We start from the raw sequence: 21,271 nt of genomic DNA, 5'->3' as shown, positions 1-21,271 counted from the left end.
GTTCAGCTTCTGCAGTCTGACTGCTCCTACCTGAAATGCTTGGATCCCAAAGCGTTGCAGATTTTGGAGTCTGTATAAGCAGGTCACCAGTCAAGCCTCCCTAATACAAAACCTGAAGTCCACAACGTTCTGAAAACTGGGACTTTGTGAGAGCCGAGTTCCAGATTTTGAATCGGTTCTGATTTTGAATTTTTGGATCAGGGATGATTGGCTTGTATTGGAAGCAATTCCTTTGAGATTTATGAAAAGTAAATAATGACATGGAGACTGTTTAAGCCACTAAGCAAAAGAATACCTATGCACATGTTTATAGTAAATATCAGTTACAAATATTTATATTTAATTTCATTAATAATTACATTAATTATGTTAGCATAAGATCTGTTACCATTATATTATGCAGGCTGAATAACCCTTACCAATATGCCTGGGATCAGAATATTTGCATAAACATATTGAGATGTTTCAGTGAGATCTACATGTAAACATTAAATTCACTCATGTTTCTTATACCTTTGTACATGTAACCTGAAAGATTTTTTCTTTTTTTTTGACAGGCAGAGTGGATAGTGAGAGAGAGACAGAGAGAAAGGTCTTCCTTCACCGTTGGTTCACCCCCCAATGGCCACTAGGGCTGGCACGCTGTGCTAATCCGAAGGCAGGAGCCAGGTGCTTCTCCTGGTCTCACATGCGGGTGCAGGGCCCGAGGACCTGAGCCATCCTCCACTGCACTCCTGGGACACAGCAGAGAGCTGGACTGGAAGAGGAACAACCGGGACAGAATCTGGGACTAGAACCCGGTGTGCCGGTGCCGCAGGCAGAGGGTAAGCCTATTGAGCTGTGGTGCCGGCCTGAAAGATAATTTTATACCATATATATATATGTGTATATATATATATATATATATATATATATATATATTTGACAGGCAGAGTGGACAGAGAGAGAGAGACAGAGAGAAAGGTCTTCCTTTGCTGTTGGTTCACCCTCCAATGGCCGCCGCAGCCGGCGCACTGCGCTGATCCGATGGCAGGAGCCAGGAGCCAGGTGCTTTTCCTGGTCTCCCATGGGGTGCAGGGTCCAAGCACTTGGGCCATCCTCCACTGCACTCCCGGGCCACAGCAGAGAGCTGGCCTGGAAATGGGGCAACCAGGACAGAATCCGGCACCCTGACCGGGATTAGAACCCAGTGTGCCAACGCCGCACCCGGCGGAGGATTAGCCTAGTGAGCCGCGGCACCGGCCACCATATATATTTTTAAACTTTGATTTATTTATTTGAGAAATAGAGAAAAGAGAGCTCTCATCTACTGGTTCATTCTCCAGTGATCTTCAACTATGAAGCTGGGAGCTGGAAACTCCATCCAGGTCTCCCACGTGGGTGGCAGGGACCCCACCACTTGAGCCATCACCTGCTGCCTTCCAGGGTGCACACCATCAGCAAGCTGCAATCAAGAGAAGAAGCCAGGTATTAAACCCAGACTCACTGATGCGAGTTGCAGATGTCCTCCTGATGGCTTCACTGCGAGGCCAAATGCACACCCCTATAATAATCTTAATAATTTTGTGCGTGAAAGTTTCATGGTGCAGAAATTTCCACTCATGGTATCATGTCAGTGCTCAAAAATTTCAGATTTGGAATATGGATTAGGGATGCTGAACCTGCATATTAGTAACCAACATAAAGATTAATTAATACACTGATGTATTTATGTTTAATCGTTAATAGATATTTGCATGCTTCTTTCCTATATTTCTTTAAAATCGAGCAAATCACATTCCACATTTGAGCTGTTCAGCTGAAACTCATTAACATGGCCCTAGTTAACACTCTCTTGGGCAGCTCTGTGCTCACGTGACTGTAGCTCTTTGCTCAACAACGAACCGCACTCCACATCATTCACTTGGTGTGGATGACCCAGGTCTGTCTTGGGGCAGATGTACTGAGCTGGAACCTTCTTTCTTTTTTTTAAAGATTTATTTATTTTACTTGAAAGTCAGAGTTACACAGAGAGTGGAGAGGCAGAGAGAGAGAGAGAAAGGTCTTCCATCTGCTGGTTCACTCCCCAATTGGCTGCAACGGCTGGAGCTGTGCCGATCCGAAGCCAGGAGCCAGGAGCTTCTTCCGGGTCTCCCACGTGGGTGCAGGGGCCCCAGGGACTTGGGCCATCTTCTGCTTTCCCATGCCATAGCAGAGAGCTAGATGGAAAGTGGAGCAGCCAGGTCTTGAACTGGTGCCCGTATGGGATGCTGGCACTTCAGGCCAGGGCGTTAACCTACTGCGCCATAGTGCCAGCCCCATGGAACCTTCTTTCTATCCCCATTATGATCCTCCTAACACTCCCATCCTGGCCTAAAAAGTCCATCCACGCACAGCATCTTGGTCGGCATCCTCAGGACTGGAGAGGTTGAATATGAAACTGGATGTCATGGGCCTTGTAACTTTCAAGGGACGACTCAGAGACGGAAGGATTTAGAAGAGAGGTTGACTCATAATAAGCTCTAGGAAGGCAGACTTCAAAAAGACCGGCTGGTCAAATAAAAAGCACGAAGGGCATTAAAAGAACAGAACCTCAAGATCGCCAGCATTGCCAAGGGCACGTCAGTCTGTTTCTGGTGGAAAAGCAGTGTTCTTGCAAGATCGTCACGTGCAGGAAGGTTGAGATGCATCTACAGCAGTGAGCGTGGCAAACATCAAGAACACATCCACTTTTGCCAAGGCTCCGTGCTTCAGGGAAATAAATATCCCAGTTATTTTGAGGGCACACCCAGATGTGTACCATTATTTTTTTTTACTCATTCCAGGGTACAAAATTTGTGTGTGTATCCCCCTGACAGTGGAAGGGCCATGTGTGTTTATTACAAATGGTGATACAGTAAAATGTCAGCCGTGTTCCACACAACTTCCCAGGCCACAAAGTTCAGCTCTTGCACGGCCCTTGGTGCTGCTGCTGTTAATGGGAGTTTTGTTCCCTTCATCTGACCAAACGTTTAGCTAACAGTAGCTGCCATTCATTCAGCGCCCATGAAATGCCAGGGCTGGAGCGAGGCCCATTACAGAATTAATAGCCTAATATTTACCGAGTTTTTTTCCATTCCAGATTCTGCTGTTTGAAAAATGGTGGATCATTTGCTCTTAGAACAACTCTTTAAAAGGTAGGTACTATTCTCATTTCCATTTTACAGATGGGCAAACCAAGGCCCTAGAAGGTAAGTAACTGGCCTTAACATCACACCGTGGGTGAGCTGAGGAGCTGGCATGGGAACCTGATTACACTATGCCGCTCTTACCATATCTGCAAACCTTCATTAAATCCTCGCAATCCGGGAAGCAGACTTTGTAGCCCGCATGTTATAAATGAGGTGGAGAGTTTAATTCACTCGGTAAGGTCACACAGAAAATGTCAGAGGTTTAAATCTGAGCGTTTTTGCCTCCCTGATTTCCTAGTGCACTCCCGTAAGGCCGGTAGACGTCCTAGCTCCTGTTGCCACCACCTGGCTCCTGGAGAGGCGCACCCGCGGATGTGGGACTCACCTGGGCCATCACTCTCAGCTTCTGAGATCCTTGAGAGGCAGGGATGCCTTGATGGTGTTGGGAGTAAGGATGAAGGCGTTCTCTTCCGGTCAAAGAAATCACTATTTTCCAGCTGTCAGCTGTCTAGTGTGTTTCCATTCAGTCTTTGCTAAGGAGCTTCAGTGCACACAGCCCTGTGTGGTGGGGGTGTTTGGGGCCAGAGAGAGAGAGAACAGTGTGGCAGGCATGCACAAAACAGTAGAAGAGGGGACCAATGGGAGATGGGCTTGAGAAGGAAGGAGGGAGAGAGGAATTGGCATTTGCTGAGAGATTTTCTACACGCCAGGAGCTAAGCAAGGCATTCAGTGTCTACTATTCCAGTGACTCCTCAGATGAGCCCATCTACATCGCAGAATTACCCTTTCTTCATGGAGCTTAAGTCATTGAGCACACAGCACTTAAGGGATAGAGTGGAGCTCAGACTTGGTCTTGAGTAGTGACAAAGTGGTCATTCCACACTGTTGAGGCTTTACAGGAGTTCCAATCTCCTTGGGGGAAAAAGCCCACACAGGCAACTTGATCCCTTTCTGACCTCATGGCTAAAGATAACTTCCTCTGGTTTTAACGAGGCTCAAATCCTAGCCCTGGTTCCTTGGAGGTTGTTAAGGGGACAGCTACTGTGCCACGACCTCCAGCATGGCAGGTCACAAGTCTGGACCCTGAGGGCTAAACATGGTGGATGCACAGGGCGCTGCCATCGGCAGGCCAGTTGGGCCTGGAAATGGAGGCCAGAGCCCAAGGATCTAAGGGAGGCTGTGACAAGCTGGTGTGCAGATGGCCCCTCTAGAGCCCCCTGAGGGCCGATCGGTTGGGTTCCACCCAGCATGTGGCAGCCAGGCCCTGTGCTGGGGATAGAGACACCAAAACAAAACACCAGGCTCATGATGTAGGATGCACAGATGGGCAAAGAAACACAGCTCCGTAAGGGCCAGGGTTCCTTCATTCAGCTACCTGGGCAGCCTCGGCAGGGCCGGACGACCCAGCACCTGCTTCAGCCTGAGCTCTGCTTCCTGGATGGTCTGAGTGACGGCTGGGTCTGTGAGCCTGCGGGTTACAGTGTGTCTAGCTCGTGTGCATGAGGCATGCCGCTTGGATTTGATGTTCATTTCAGAAGATGCGCTTTCAAGTAGAGGAGAGCGAATGAGAGAGCATAGGGAACGAAGATTCTTCCGTGTGCCCGGTCTGGTATTGAGATTCTATCAGTCCACTGGAGCAAAACCTAACATTGCTATTGCAAAATGCTATAAAACCTAACACTGCTAATGCAGAATGCTATAAAAACTATTGACAGCAATATGATGATGAATTTTGAATATAAGAGATTCATGGAAATTTCAGATGAAAAAATAGCGTGCGATTCTACTATAAACATTTTTAAAGGGTTGGGGTTGGCTAGATAATTTTTTAAAGGATTTATTTAATTTGGGATTTATTGAATTTTTTCTTTATTTGAAAGAGTTACAGAGAGAAGGAGAGACAGAGAGACATCTTCCATCTGCTGGTTCACTCCCCAAATGGCGATAAGCCAGGGCTGGGCCAGGCCGAAGCCAGGAGTCTGGAGCTTCCTTTGGGTCTCCCAGATGAGTACAGGAGCCCAAGGACTTGGTGCAGTAGCAGGGAGCTAGATGGGAAGTGTAGCAGCTGGGACTCAAACCAGCACCCATATGGGATGCCTATGTTGCAGAGGGAGGCTTAACCTGCTATGCCACAGCTCTGGAATCCTCTATATAGATTTTTTAAAAGATTTATTTATGGACGGCGCCGTGGCTCACTAGGGTAATTCTTTGCCTGCAGCGCCAGCACTCCGAGTTCTAGTCCCGGTTGGGGCGCCAGATTCTGTCCCGGTTGCTCCTCTTCCAGTCCAGCTCTCTGCTGTAGCCCAGGAAGGTAGTGGAGGATGGCCCAAGTGCTTGGGCCCTGCACCTGCATGGGAGACCAGGAGGAAGCGCCTGACTCCTGGCTTTGGATTGGCACAGCGCCGGCCATAGCAGGCATTTGAGGGGTGAACCAACAGAAGGAAGACCTTTCTCTCTGTCTCTCTCTCTCACTGTCTAACTCTACCTGTCAAAAAAAAGAGATTTATTTATTTATTTGAAAGTCAGAGTCACACAGAGAGAGAAGGAGAGGCAGAGGGGGGGGGGGAGGGAGGTCTTCCATCCACTGGGTCACTCCCCAATTGGCCGCAATGGTCAGAGCTGTGCCGATCTGGAGCCAGGAGCTTCTTCCAGGTCTCCCACACAGGTGCAGGGCCCAAGGACTTGGGCCATCTTCTATTGCTTTCCCAGGCCATGGCAGAGAGCTGGATTGGAAGTGGAGCAGCCGGGAGTCCAAGCAGCGCCCATATGGGATGCCGGCACTGCAGGCAGCAGCTTCACCCGCTACGCCACAGTGCCGGCCCCAGCAAGATAATTTTAAAAGCAAATAATAGCCTCTTTGAGCCAAGCGATTTTAAAGTATGAACACTAAAACATGATAATATACTAGAGATTCATTAGATCAGAATGCTAATGCTTGTAGAATTATTTGATATGTAAGTATTAGTAATTCTACTTAAATGATTTTAAGTAACTTTTCAATTTTTAGATACGTGTTTCTCATTTAGGTCATATTTTGAGAAAAAGTTTATTTGGAATATTTCACCTTTTTGCTTAAGATTTATTTTTATTTAGTAGAGAGAGAGAGAGAGAGAGAGAGAGAGAGAGATCTTCCATCTGCTGGTTCATTCCTCAAATAGCCAGAGCAGCAGAGGCCGGGTCAGGCTTAGGCCAGGAGCCTGGAACTCCATATGGGTCTCCGTATGGGTGGCAGGAGCCCACACACTTGATATATCCTCTGATGCTATCCTAGATGCATTAGCAAGGAGCTATATTGGAACTTGAGCATCTGAGATTGGAATCAATGCTCCGATATGGGATGTCGGTGCCTCAGGTGGCCCTTAACCCACTGCATCACAAGGCTGGCCCCTGCTTTACCTCTTGTGAGGGGATTTTTTTTTAAAAATTAAAATGCAGGGCTGGGCATTGTGGTGCAGCTCATTAAACTGTTGCTTGGATGCCCCCATCCCATATCTGAGTGTTGGTTCAAATCCTGGCTTGCACTTTCTATCCGGTTTCCTGATAATGCACCTGTGAAGGTAGCCAATCAGGGTTCCTGCCACCCATGTGCGATACCTGGATAGAGCTCCTGGCTTCAGCCTAGCCCTGGCTATTGTAGGTAACTGGGAGTAAAAGGCAGATGAAGATTTCTCCCTCTCTCTGCCATTCTGCCTTTCAAATGAATAAATCTTAAAAATCTAAAATGTCATCTTTGCCTCCTCAAAGGAGAAGAAAAAACTCCAAAATGATGTTGAACAATGGCTATGATAAACTCTCTTTAATCTAGACAAAATAACATACCTGGTGAGGTCGGCGCTGTGGCGTAGCAGGTAAAGCCACCAACTGCAGTGCCAGCATCCCATATGGGTACTGGTTCAAGTCCTGGCTTTCCACTTCTGATCCAGCTCCCTGCTACTGCACCTGGGAAAGCCATGGTAGATGGCCCAAGGGTTTGGGCCCTTGCACCCATGTGGGAGACATGGATGCACCTCCAGGCTCCTGGTTTGGCCTGGCCCTGCCCTGGCAGCTGCAGCCAGTTGGGGAGTGAACCAATGGATGGAAGATCTCTCTCTGCTTCTGCCTTTCCAATAAATAAAGAATTTTTTTTTTTTTTTGAAGAATGTCCCTGGGTACTTCAAAAGTTCAAGGACAATGGAATTAAAAGTTTATTTTGTGCAAAAATATCACACTCCATGCACATGAGGGATCTTCAAGAATTTTAAAAAATGTACATTATGGAAAAACCATGCACACTTCAATGTTATTTAAATAGTATTTCATACTACACATTTCCATGAACTTCTTAAAGATCCCACATATACATGGATTTCAAAAAAATTTGCATCAAAATCAATCAACTTCTCTTTTAATTCCAGTTTCAACGAACTTTGAAGTGCTCCTGTACAAAACTGGAACCAAATTAAGAGCGTGTAGAGGGTATCAACGAACTGGTGAGTTTCTGGTGACTCCAACAGGAAGAGCCAGACTTTACGAAAGTCTGTCTTAGCCCTGAGCCGGCGGCAACCTCGCTTCAGTCAGCCCCACCAGACAGGAGGAACTGATCCCTCAAGTGTCAGCAGCACCTGGGCCAGCGGCCCCTCCTCAGCGTGGCTGGCCAGGAGGTACCTTCCTTGCCTGCTCCACTTCCTGCTGAAAGGGAGTCAGATGGTCACCATTGCCACCTCTGCAGCGGTGCCTGCTGTGACATTCCTGGGCCAGCACTCACGTCAGAAACTTGAGGTGCAACCACTGATACTGTTCATGAGAAATTGCAATAGCAAGTCAACCATGGCTGTAATCTGAGCTGCAGCCCCCACAGGCCTCTACCGTCTTATTCCTGTGTTGCTGTGGCCACTGGTGTTCTTCAGGGAGGCACGACCCAGTCCCAGCCCACTCCATTCCCTCTCACCTCCTTCTGCCCAGGATTCTCTGTGGACTCCAGGGGCCTGGCTGGATGCCCAGCTTGTGCAGTCTAAGATAGTTCCCCCTGATAAGTTCTTCCCCTTTTCCTTGACTGAGAGAACCCTGAGACATAGGCTACATATTGCTCAGGGAATGGCCCCACAGGAACCCCAGCCAGTCATCCTTGTCTGGGACCAGCTGTGTAATGCATCCTATTCTTGGCTCTCCCTCTGTGGTGTATTTAAAAATAGACCCACAAATTCTTTGCTATCCATCTCTGCAACAGGTGACGTTATTCCCTTGAGTGGGGATGGGACCTAGTGCCTCACTTGTAAAGAACGGAATCGCACAAAAGCGATGGATGTCATTCCCAAGATTGGATTATAGATATAAAAACCTGTGCCTTCCTTCTTGGGTTCTCTCTGTTATGGGCTAGATTGTGTCCTCTCAAAATTCACATATTGAAGAACTGTCCCATGGTATTTCAAAACATGACTCTGCCATGGGCCTGCTCTCTGGGGGAAGTAAACTAAGATAATGCAAAATTTCATCCATGATGGTCATAGTCTGCTCTGACCTTGGCTTTTGGTTGATTATTGCCTTTCAACATTTGACTGTTCAGGATTTGATCAAAATGTATATTCAGTATATCTCTAAGGGATTGCATGAAGTCAGAATTTATCAACTAAGCGTCTGCTCTGAGCAGGGACTGGGCCATTCCAAGATCTACGGCAGGCACAGAAGACAACTATTCTCTACTTGTGTAGTGCCCACAGATTGGGGACACATTTCAGTAAATGTATATGACCTTTTCACAGGGTCCCTGGGGCTCCGCCCCTCCCTAAGGCCATGGAGTATGCCTACCCTACAGTCCCAGGGGCTCCTTCCACCTGTCTGTCATGAAGGGGTCACTCACTCAAGACACTTGAGTGCATAGGTCCCTCAATGTGCAGTTCTAGATGCCAACAGCTTCCCAGTCCTTCTTTCGATAGATTTCATGGAGAACTGCTGTTGGGGAGGCCAGGCGTGGGTTAGTGGTTATAAGCAAGAACTCAGTCCTCAGACTGTGTTCAACTCTTGACCCTTCTTCTCCAGCTGTGAGACTTAGGCAAGGTTAACAATGCCCAAGGCCCCATTGGTGAGATAATAATAGTACCTACCTGTGGGCTGCGGTAAGTATTTGTGTCAATCATGTCTCCAGGGTGCTCAGGAGGGGCCTGGCATTAGATAAGCATTGGCAATAGGTATGGGCTAGGCTCAAAGCGGGGAGTCAAACAAGGTGCCAGCTGCCCTTGTCTGGGCTGGGAATGCTTTTAGGGAACCTGTAAGCCATGTATGTGCCTGCTTCACTCCAGGCTGAAGTCTGGGGTCAGAGGAAAGAACACGTGTAGAAACCTGGAATCCAAACCTTGGGGAGGCATCAGAAAGGAAATCTCTCAAGTCTTTCCTTGTACAGCCTAGGGGTTCGAGTTAGCAAACAGCCTCTTCAGTTTCACAAGAAAACTGCTTTTCTCTAAAAACCAAGACAGATATCCCAGTATGTAACCTATAGCTTCCAGAAGCCAGTGAACCTGCAGGCACTCAAGTCAACAGGCCTAGCTGCTAGCAGCTCACGCAAACAGTGCCTGGGCCTGGCCGGAGTGCAGCACCAGCTTGCTGAAGAGGTAAATAAAGACCCAGGAACCTGGGAGGGTGGAACAAGGGCCTCTGGCATGTCTACATCCTCATCCTTGGAAGCTGCAAATGTGTCCTTATATAGTCCAAAGGGGTTTTGCAGATGTGATAAAGTACAAGAGCTCAAGATGGGGAGAGTAGTCCGGATTGCCCACATGGGTCTAATGCAATCACAGGGGTCTATAAGAGGAGGCAGGGATGTCAGAGGCAGAGGAGGAGGAACAATGGACAGAGATTGGAGCAATGTGGCCACCCGGCATGGGCTGTAGGTGACCTCAAGAAGTTAGAAGAGGCAGGGAATGACATCTTGGGAGCCTCTGGAAGGAAATGGCCGACTCTTCCATCTGAGCCCCACAAGACTGGATTCCCGTCATCCGGAATTTAAGAGTAATCTGTGTGTCATTTCTAGCCACAAGAAGAAAACTCATGTCCTAGCCTGATACTATTTGGGAAGTGAGCAGTGAGAGAGCTGAATAGGTTTCCCTCCCACAGGGATTTCTCAAAGTCAGGATCACGGTACTGCTTGGGGAGGCCCCGCCGGGTACCCACCCGGGGGTCTCTGGGAGGCTGCAAGCTCATTTCCAGGAAGTGAGGGATCTCATTTGCTCTACAAGGATGGGCAAAGAGCCTGCAGGGGACGAGATGAGCCCTGCACTGCAGCCGCCCTGACAGTAGCCTGGAGGTCAGGTCCTGGGAAAAGCTGATACCAGAAGTAGGGGCTCTGGGGACAGCTCGTGGGGACAGCTGACTCTGTGCGAGGCAGAGGGGGAGAACTGCAGGGTGGCAGGACCCCGCTGGCTGCCGAGGCGCTGAGAGCTACGTGATGCTGGCCTCAGACTCCTGAGGAATTGAGGCTGTCAGACCCCACGGTCAGAGCAAGGCCAGCCTCCGCAGCCTGGCAGGGAACACTCCATCTCTAGAGCCGGGAAGACCTAGGTTTGGTGCTGCTCTTGCTCTGGCCGTGTGATTTTTTTTTTTTTTTTTTTTTTTTGGTCAATCCCATGAGCATCTCCAAGCCTGTTTCATCATCTGCAAAAGTAAAATCACAAAAGTTGGAGCACGGTAGTAAAGATTGTAAGCCTCGTACTTTGTAGACACCTGCTGCACGCTAGGACCGTTTTAAGCACGTTCCAGGTCCATGATATTCCGAGTCTAAGGACACCTCTCTGGTGTGCATCCTGGGCTTGTTCCTTTGTAAAGATAACAGGGGCTATCTCAGAAAGGGGAATGTGCAATCAGTTAAAATCTGTAGTTCACATTCATAAAGGCACAGTCAGTGACATCTATTACTGTCATTGTCTCCATGGGATTATTGATTTTTCCTCCCACAGAGAGCTTCCCTCCTCCATTCTCTGCACTCATTCTTCTATGGAGGGGTCTGAATCCCTCCAAAGGCTGCAGCAAGTCCGCTGAGGGTTTTCTGATGCTTTGCAGCCTTGGTTTCCCTCTCGGTGCTGGGCCCGCAGTGGGAGCTGGAGCGTGGCTGGACAGCACATCTGGCAGAGCAGATGTGGCTCCTGCAGCTTCCGCTCAGATGTCACCTGCTTTCTGCCCCTTTGATGGACCCCTAAACCCCAAAGGCTCTTCCAAATGACAAAAGATGGCAAACAGCTTTTCAGCGTGTCTGTCTCAGGTGGCTTGGATGTCCAGAGCTGGCCCTGGGGTGACGATGACAGACAGGAGCCCAACAGAAGCAGAGCAGTGTTCTAGACGGGAACGTGCTCATCCCTGGGAGCACAGCCCAGCTGCCTCTCAGGCACGTGCGCCTTGCAAGCAATGCTTGGTTCCAGCAACCGAGGCCCCAATTTCTTTTGGCTCACCAGCCTCAGAGCCAGCCGCTGGAAGCAATACCGGGGCTCCTATTGACTGCTTGGAACAAATGCTACAGGCCGGTAAGCTTTCCAAGGGCCAGGGTGTATTGGCTCCATCTAAGTGTCTGGCATTTGCCAGTGGTTCCCTGACTGGTCTCGGGTGGAGACCCCCACCCCTTGCCTTCCAGAATCATCAGTAGGGCATGCTTCGCCCTCTGAGATTGGGTTGCTCTCCAAGCATCAGTCTCCCCAGGCTCCTGTGTAAAGCAGTTTCCAACCTGAATGTTTGTGAGTTGACAGGCCACATACCATCATCCTGATGGACAGGGTAGCATGGTGGCAGAAAAGCCGTCACCTCATCAAGGGCACAGGTGACCAGGGGTGATGGATTTTCCGCAGCTCTGGGAAAGTCTACAAATCCCCTGTATAAACACCAGCTTGACAGTGAAAACGCTTTTCCCTTCTACCGTGGAGGGCAGCAGACAGAGCAAATATTGACAAAAGGGCAGGTTTGCTTTCCTAGGAGACCTGAGACAGGTAAACGGGGCAGGCGAGGAATGCTTTCAGTCTTATCAACAGGGGGAAGCTCCCTCTCTTTGCCTAAGCGTGAGTGGGGTTTTATGAGACTCAAGAGGCAGTTTGGAGCTTTTTAAGGCAGGGAGGCTCCGCTCCGGGCAGCAGCAAAGTCATCTGAGGTCTGGCTCGCTCCTGCCCTGGGATTCTGATGCAGGAGGTCTGAGGCGGGGCCCTGGAAGCTATCTGTGTGTTGACAAAGCTCCCTGGTGGCTTTGATATTGGCTAAGGCACTGAGCCACTCAAGAGAAAAGCATGCGAGTTCAACCTGACCCTTGATCCTTAGCTGTCTCCCAAATATGCAGTCCGGGTCTTCAGGGGACAGAGTGGACGATGCAAAGATATCACTTGAACCTAAATGCTTTAGAAAGCGCCACTTGGACCTGGCTGGGGATGAAGCTTCATTAGACACAAAGGCAGATGTCCAAGTGGATTTCCAAAGACCCTCAGAATAAAATCTAAACGCGTCCAGGCCTACCCAACCTGTTCTCCTCTAAGAACCCCAGCTGGCCTCACTGCTCCTTGCTCACTGCACTTCAGGCTTGTGCCCTGGTGAGCCCCTTCCTCCTCTGCCCCCACATGCCTGCTGATCTCTGCACTCCCACTGTCCTGCTCCTCTCTAAGACCATTTCTGAACTGCCCCGGACCCCGGCCTGAAGGTGCACCCCAGGATTCGGTCTCCCGCCCTCTGTTCATCTCCTTGTTTATGAACACAGTTGACTGCTGTTTACTGCTCATGTCCCCTAGGACAGCAGGGGCATCGCTGGCTTCTGCCACCAGCCTGTCCTCAGAGCCTGGCGGACCCCCTGGTGCATCGGATGTGCTTGGTGGAGGTTTACTGGGTGACCCAGTGAACACACGCAAAGCTGAATGAACTCACCATCCCCCTTCAAAGGGGCCCAGGAGACCACCGCCTGACTGGCGTTTTGGGAGTTGAAACTGCTTTTCTAAGAAAGCCTCATTTGGGGTGATTTAAAAATAAAAGAAAGGAGGCCACATTCCCCTGCTTCCTCAGTGACCGGCCCTCAGAGCCTCGGGCATTTCTCCTTCCTGCCCAGTCAGCTCTCCTCCTTCTAGGGCCCCGCCCGTCCGTCCTTCAGTGCCTGGCTGCCTCTGTTAGAGACAATCTCAAGCCCCTGGAGAACCTTCCTAATGCTCCTTCTCCTCCCAGCAAACACACCTCCTTGATGCCCGTTCCTTCTCTACCTTCTAGACCCTTCGAGAATAAGGTTCCTTGTGCTCAGGGTGGGGACAAGGTCTGGGCAGTGGGTAGAGAACACTTTGGCTCCTACAAGAAGCAGGTAACCGAAGGGCATCCACCAATGTTTCTGGCTGCTTTTAGTAGCATTGGCTTTCTGGATTTGCCTTCCCAGGAGACTGGGGGCCCATTCCAGCCAGGGCCCACTATGAGCTCTCTATGTCCCCCCAATCCTTCCTCCACCGACCATACCACCAAGTCATAGGGTGAAGACGAAATCAGGTTTACTTTCAAGATCATTAGAGCTAGCTAGCTTTTCGTATTGCTTCTCAGCCCCCAAATTCACGCATAAACATTCATTGGCAGAAAAATAAATAAATAAAAAAAATCCAAAAACAAAACTAAACCATGGGGGAAAGGGGACGGCTCGTCCTATGGGTAGACGGAACATTTGTAATGTAAACCTAGTTGAATTAGTGCTGTATGGGGATGATTTCTAACTGGTAAGTTACATCAGCACAGTGGCATGGGGTGGCAGGGAAGACAGGAGGAGGAGGAATTGGGAAGCAAACGTGGCTTATGTCCTGTCTCTATCATTTACTAGGCTTTGCAAGTCATTTAATGTTCCATCTGAAAACTAGGAATAATCCTATTTTTTGAGGATGTCATACAATGAAAGATGTCATACAATGAAAGACACAGACCAATGTTAGGTCACATTTATCGAACACGTATCATGCATGGGAAACTTTTTAAAATGCTCTGCCTGTATTAGCTCACTTAACCCTTACAGTTGCCCTGTGGCTGTTTCCCCATTTCACAGATGTGGACACGGAGGCACAGGGAGGTGGAGGAGCAATGCCAGGAAATGGGGACGAGGGTTTGTGCACAGAGGCCGGGCCTGCTTTCCCTACCGCTCTGCAGCACTTCTCTGTCAGAAAACATCGGGACATCAGGGGTCTTTCCCGGTGGAAAAGAAGAGATGGGGGTAGGATCACTGAAGCCTGCAGCATAAGATTGGCAGGTGGAAGCCGATCCGATGCACCTGGTAAGAAAAGGAGAGAGTGCCTGAATTATAATGGCTGTCATTGGTCATGTCTGATATGATCCCCCCTCTGCCAATGCAAAAACCCCTCGTAGAATTTGACCTGTGATGGGCGCTCTGGCCTGAGTGGGGCAGCCTAGTGCATGTGTGTGTGTCTGTATCCTTTTGTCGTGGGTCTGATGTGGGTGTCTTGTGCTCTTTAGTCCCCGTTTCTCATCAGCAAACTTCACCAGTCAGACTCACCCGAGTCAGCATTGCCTGGTAGTGATAGTTTTAGCTATTTCCACCTTGTGCTCTCGTTGCTAGGTATTTGCTGCAAGTGCCACCCTGGAGGAGTGACGTGAGCTTAGTGATTCCTGTCTCAGCCCCGTGGCCGCGGGGCTCAGTGCTAACAGTGGCAGTGTAGAGGGTTTTAGCAACCAGATGACACCTCAGAGGAAGAATGTCTGCCCCGTCCTGATGTCCCCAGTCCCTGCAGTCACGGACACCTTTCACACTGTGCCACATTCTTTGTGTCGCTCCCTGTCTTCGTGGAGGAACGACACAGGACCCTGCGCTGTTCTTTTGTCTGCTCGGCCCTCCCTGGGTTTGCTGCTGGTTCTTCCCGGGTTGGCTACCGACCCTTCCACCTCCGTGGAAGGGCGGTTCCCCCTAGCCACTTTCCCCACTTCCGCGGGGGAGCGGCACACCGCCGGCCGGCTCTCTCGGGGGCTGCACAGGTGTTCCTCTTAGATGTTCCTCCTAGATGTTCCTGGTGCATGTTGTCTCTCTCCTCCTTTATAGTCCTCTTCCGCCAATCCCAACTCTGCTACCCACACGCCGAGTGCGCTGCTCTCCTCCAATCAGGAGCAGGTCCTACAGTTTCTTGGTTGAACTGGAGGCAGCTGCGTAGAAGCTGTTACTCCCTTCTCAGCGCCATATTGTGGGAGAGCAGATGCATAGAATAAGTCTTAATTCGAGTAACTTAGTCTAGTCCAAGTTGCTCCCCACAGATCCCCCTTTCTTTTTATTTTTTGGCGTTGATACGCGCCTGTCTTCGGTGCCCCATGGCACACACTCTGCTCTGCTTGCTAGAGTTGCCCACAGGTGCTTACAAGTCCTATCAATCAGGCAAACCGAATCCAGGTCCTCTCTTCGCCATGTTGTGAGGAGGTTTTTAGGCGCTGATGCATGCCTGTGTTCGGTGCCCTGCAGCGCATGCTCTGCTCTGCTAGAACTGCATGCAGGTGCTTACAAGCCCTATCAGGCAAACTGAATCCAAGCCTTCTCATTGCCGTATTGTGGGGAGACTTATTGGTGTTGGTTCGTGCCTATCTTCGGTGACCTGCAGCTCATACTCTGGTCGAGCTGCCTGCTGGTGCTTATCGCCTAATCAGGCAGACCGAATCCAAGCCTTCTCATTGCAGTATTGTGGGGAGACTTATTGATGTTAATTCGTGCCTGTCTTCGGTGACCTGCGGTGCATAAGCTGCTAGCCATCCGCAGGTGCTCACCACCTCCCCAATCAGGCAGACCAAATCCAAGCTCTCTCATTGCCATGTTGAGGGGAGGCCTTATTTTTCTCTATTTCTATATCTCCGGGCATTCCTATTTCTCCTATTTTACTTCTATCTACCAGCATTCCTATTTCTCTCATTTTACTTCTAAAACTTCTGTTTCTCTTATCCCTGTGGCTTCCCGGCGCCCGCCCCGAGGCTACTTCTCGGCGGCTTCCCGGCTCTGAGCCGCTTCAGCCCGCGCTTCTCTCATCTGCGCGGCTTCTCGGCGCCCGCCCTGCGGCGGGCTCCCGGCTCTGCACGGCTCGGCTTAGCGCGCACACTCCGTGGTCTCCACGCACTTTGCGCCTGCACCACGGCCTCACGCCAGCCCCGCGTTCCCTATCTATTCACGCCCCGTGCTCTCTCTGCACGCGGCGGCTTCCGCGAATCACACAGCGTAGCTTACGTTTCCACCACCACCGGCATTCAGTCCAAGTTCCCCGGACTAACCTGGCGAATTCCAACCTGGCGGCCCACGTCTCTGCCTCTGGTTCCAGATTTTCGCCTTATGCTCCCCGGGCTGACTTGAAGAATCCCAAGATAGCTTACGTCTCTGCTTCAGCCTGCACTCGCGGCTTCATCCTCCCTAACGTATTTTTCTCTACCCGGTATGTTTCCCTAAGTTTTCTTCCAACAATATTCCTCCCTCATTTCTCCTGGCTTCTCCCCACAGTCCGTATCCAAGTCTAAGTTTCTTATAGGTTTCACTTTCACTTTCAACCTGCAGTCCGTATCTGAGTCTAAGTTTCTTCTTGCTTTCACTTTAAATCCTAACTTCTTTCCCACAGTCCGTATCCGAGTCTATGCCTAGGCTTTCAATAGCTTCTTCCGGCACCTTTTCCGTCAGGCTTTCCCCTAGGCTCTTCTAGTCTCTCTCTCTGGTATTTTCCTGCTTCTTCCCTCCTAGGTTTCCTATCCAAGTCACGGCACCATTATGTCGCTCCCCGTCTTCGTGGAGGAACGACACAGGACCCTGTGCTGTTCTTTTGTCTGCTCGGCCCTCCCTGGGTTTGCTGCTGGTTCTTCCCGGGTTGGCTACCGACCCTTCCACCTCCGTGGAAGGGCGGTTCCCCCTGGCCACTTTCCCCACTTCCGCGGGGGAGCGGCACACCGCCGGCCGGCTCTCTCGGGGGCTGCACAGGTGTTCCTTCAGATAGATGTTCCTCCTAGATGTTCCTGGTGCATGCCGTCTCTCTCCTCCTTTATAGTCCTCTTCCACCAATCCCAACTCTGCTACCCACACGCCGAGTACGCTGCTCTCCTCCAATCAGGAGCAGGTTCTACAGTTTCTTGGTTGAACTGGAGGCAGCTGCGTAGAAGCTGTTACTCCCTTCTCAGCGCCATATTGTGGGAGAGCAGATGCATAGAATAAGTCTTAATTCGAGTAACTTAGTCTAGTCCGAGTTGCTCCCCACACTTTGTAACTCTAAACTAATTCCTTCTGATTCCATTAGATTGGAGTTTATTTCATTCACATCACTGTTCATTCATTCATAAGCCCATCCATCATCCATTATCCATCCACCCATTATCCATCTGTCCATCTATTAGTGAATCCATAATTCATCATCATTCCATCGGTCATTCCATCCATCCACTATGAGCACATATTGAGCACCTACTGTGAACCAATCCAATTCCTAGTACTGAGGAATCAGCAGTGAGTCAGGTGCTCGGCTCAGGTCCCCGAGGGGTCACCATGTAACAGCTACCATCGTTTAGTGCTCATGTATTATCTTCAACCCTCCCAAACTTCATCTACTCACCACGTGTACAAATTTTGCCACATTCATATGCTATTATTTGCTTACTACTTGTTTTTAAACAAGCTAACCTATTTTTCTTAAAGAATTTGTTTTTAAAGGCAACTTTATACCACTGATAACCTGCATTTGATATAATTTGTGGATATTCACAAATAATTAAAGTATACATGGCCTAGTGTTTAAGGGGTCTGTGTCGGACATCAGAGTACCTGGGCTTGATCATGGCTTTGGCTCTTGACTCCAGCTTCCTGCTAACACACATCCTGGGAGGCAGCAGTGTTGATTCAAGTAATTGAGTGCCTGCCACCCACATGGGAGACCTGGGTTGCGTTCCTGGCTCTTGAGCTTGGCCCTGGCCCAAAGCAGCCCTAGAATTTGCAGATATCTGGGGAGTGAATCAGCAGATGGGAGTTCTCTGTGTATGTGTTCTCTGTCTGTCTGTCTCTGTGCCTCCCAGATAAGAAATGAAAAAATAAGCCATAAGCATATGCAGTTTTCACTTGTTCGGTATCTGAAACCATCTCAGGTGCCACCAGTGGTGACTGTCCATGTTAGGGGACCTGAGTCATCTCAGCTTTCTCCTATAAGTCACTCTGAAATCATTACAGTCCCCACTTCCAGATGTGATTTCTCAAAATTAGGTGATTCTCCGAAGAATGCATTGTTGGCAAAAGTTTGAGCTAAGCCTGAAACTCAGATCTCCTGGCTCCAATTCCAGCCAACCCTTTAGAATTCTGAAGTTAATTGGACTGGTTGCCAGCAACAGTTAAAAACATTGAATGGGATGCAATAAAGTGTGTAAAGGCACTTCAAAAAGTTCTTGGAAAATAGAATTTAAAGATCAGGTTATTTTGGTGCAAAATCTTTGAAATCCAGGCATGGTCTTTTCATAATGTGCATTTCCATGCAGGTTTTGAAAACGCTTGTAGTAGTACATCACAGATTATCGCACCTGGAGAGGCTAAGAACGGTTTTGCAAGAGTAATGGTGATGTAAAATGTCTGTCTATCTGTCTGTGTCGCTTCTGGTTAAATGTGCCTGGAAGCCACTGCTCTACCCAGCCGTGCTGCCTTGCTGGTGGGCAAGAACAGCAGTCCTGCAAAACCCCAGGGTGGCCCCTCGTATCACTGGCGGGGCTGACCCCCAGCCTGCTTTTCCCAAGGACATTTTACCGAAGCACAGCTGTGTCCATTCATTTACGTATTGCTGGTGGCTGCTCTTATGCTGCAGATAAGGATGCCAGATTTAGCGAATAAAACTACACGGTGTCTTGTATTTTATCTGACAGCCTCAGAACGACAGAATTGAGCAGTGGTGACAGAGATTGTATGGTCCCCAAGAGCAGATACAGTCATGATTTGATCCTCCGTGGAACATTCTGCCAGTCCCTGCTATGATGAATGGCACCGTGGAATTCTGCAGTGCCCAGCTGTGCTGCTGTCCACGGCAGCGTGGTGACTGGACAGTGGCTGCTTCTTGGTCTGCATTGCATTGCAGTGTTTGCTTCTTGCGTGAACAGACAGAACAGAGATGGCCCTCCCAGGAGCTGTCTTGCTAATGTCTCCCAGAACTGCCCTTCATCCTTGCTCCTGGCTGCCCTCATCACTACCGCTACTCTTCCCAAGCCTCTGTCCCCCCAGGACATATGAATGGAGGCCTTTGGACCCTTTATGTAATAAACTCTGAGTGACACCCTTAAACAGAGGAGTGGGGCTTGGGAATAATGTGAAAAACTGTGAAATTCTCCCAGTGCAGGGGGCCCAGCCCAGTTTTGGACAGTGAATCGTGGCTTTGGCCAAGATGTTCTCATTACAATCTCTGCTGACCTCCTTGGAGGAGTAAAAGCTGTTGCCTGCAAAAATGGACAGCTTCTCAGCCTTGTCCTCCTGCGTGGCCCCCCACTCACTCCCTGGTGGTCTCACTCTTCATATCCTTCCCATCTGTCTGTCTGTCTACATCTGCTTTGTCTCGGTTACTGGGGACAAGCGCCTGGTCTGAGGCCTGCCCTTGTAAAATAACTAGACTAGCAGAAGTGATAGCTCAATTCTTTATCGTTTTAATTCCCTTGTTGTTTCTTTCATTATTTTCTTTTTTTTTTAGTTGATATCATGCCTGGAAAGATGCTCTTGACTCCGGGGCCCCTTGTCAAGGTGAACACCAGCTGTTGGAATTATCTAGATAGAAGAAAGCCAGTAGTGTGGCCAACTGCCTGTTTGCTTTCTTGAGGTAAACTTGGGTTTGTAGAACAGTGGTGTTGGACAGAGTCTATATTTATCATCGTATCTAAGTCCTTCATTCAATACCTAAGACCTAGAGATGTGAAGAAAGACCGCTGCAAACAAGTAGCTGCAGGCACACTGTGAGAACATGGCTGTGAGTGTAGCCTTTCAATGTCTCCACCGGGCAAAGCTAATCAACTTGCTTTGTTTTCCATGTCTCGCTTTATCACTAGTGTTCTGATGGCATTAGCAGCAGCAGCAAGATAGGGTCTTCATAACTAACATTTATTCAGTACTTACTGTGTTACTGTGGACTAGCTACTCAGGTAAGCATTTTACATCTACTACAACAACTCGCTGAGGTGGGTGTCACCCTTATTTTATTATTAATTTTGACAGGCAGAGTTAGAGAGACAGAGAGAAAGGTCTTTCTACCGTTGGTTCACCCCCCAAATGGCCGCTACGGCCGGCGCTCTGTGCCAGTCTGAAGCCAGGAGCCAGGTGCTTCCTCCTGGTCTCTCATGTGGGTACAGGGCCCAAGCACTTGGGCCATCCTCCACTGCACTCCTGGGCCACAGCAGAGAGCTGGACTGGAAGAGGAGCAACCGGGACAGAATCTGGTGCCCCAACAGGGACTAGAATCCAGGGTGCCAGCACCGCAGGCAGAGGATTAGCCTAGTGAGCCACAGCGCCAGCCTCACTTATTTTATAAAGCTAGAAGCTAAATCCTTAAGAAGCTGAATCACACAGTAAGTAAGGTTACAACAGCCCTTGATCACAGATATGCTCGGCTTTAGGCATGTGTGTGTTTGTATGTGTTTACTGCTGGCTCTCCCATGCCTACAATATGTCTGGCATAGTAGAAACTTAGTAAGTGTTTGTGATGTCAACGAAGGACTGGCCCCAGAGTTGGTGCTCTTGGCCATATAGCTGACAATGGGTCTCCAACGTGGCTCATCGTTAGTGCCACTGCCAGTGCTGTTCACATTGCAAATACTATGGGTCTTTTTATGACGATTGTGAGGTGAGTCTGTGCTGATCCCAAGCCAGGAGCTTCCTCTGGTTCTTCCCATATGGGTGCAGGGGTCCAAGGACCTGGGCCATCTTCTATTGCTCTCACAGGCCATAGCAGAGAGCTGGATCGGAAGTGGAGCAGCCGGGACTCGAACCGGCGCCCACATGGGATGCTGGCACTGTGGGCAGTGGCTTTACCCACTATGCCACAGCACTGGCCCAATCAGGTCCTTCGGACAGACCTTTCACATCTCACATTTTTTTCTGAGATAGCAGAACATAACTTTGGATCTTGGGAGGCAACTGAATTTCCCATACTTAGCCCCAAAAGTCACATAGCTATTTCTTACTTTTTAAATTTAAT

General features: G+C 49.4%; 2 long non-coding RNA genes across 3 annotated transcripts in view; one reads left to right on the top strand and one right to left on the bottom strand.

The window, feature by feature from the left end:
• The first annotated feature begins 3,024 nt into the window (after nucleotides 1–3,024).
• Nucleotides 3,025–19,911, top strand: LOC103348409 (uncharacterized). The gene is made up of 4 exons (XR_016217013.1): nucleotides 3,025–3,155; nucleotides 7,544–7,618; nucleotides 14,149–14,373; nucleotides 19,775–19,911. It is a non-coding gene; the product is annotated as an uncharacterized LOC103348409 (long non-coding RNA).
• Nucleotides 14,030–21,271, bottom strand: part of LOC127491089 (uncharacterized) — a 145,375-nt gene continuing 138,133 nt past the window's right edge. For both annotated transcript variants that reach the window (XR_016217011.1, XR_016217012.1), the window contains one exon: nucleotides 14,030–14,370. This is a non-coding gene — a long non-coding RNA (uncharacterized LOC127491089). The remainder of the gene's footprint in view (nucleotides 14,371–21,271) is intronic.

The sequence above is a fragment of the Oryctolagus cuniculus genome, chromosome 11 (genome assembly GCF_051225735.1).
Source record: "Oryctolagus cuniculus isolate XC-2025 breed Fujian yellow rabbit chromosome 11, ASM5122573v1, whole genome shotgun sequence".
Taxonomy (NCBI): Eukaryota; Metazoa; Chordata; class Mammalia; order Lagomorpha; family Leporidae; genus Oryctolagus; species Oryctolagus cuniculus.
This window is presented reverse-complemented; position numbering and strand designations above follow the sequence as displayed.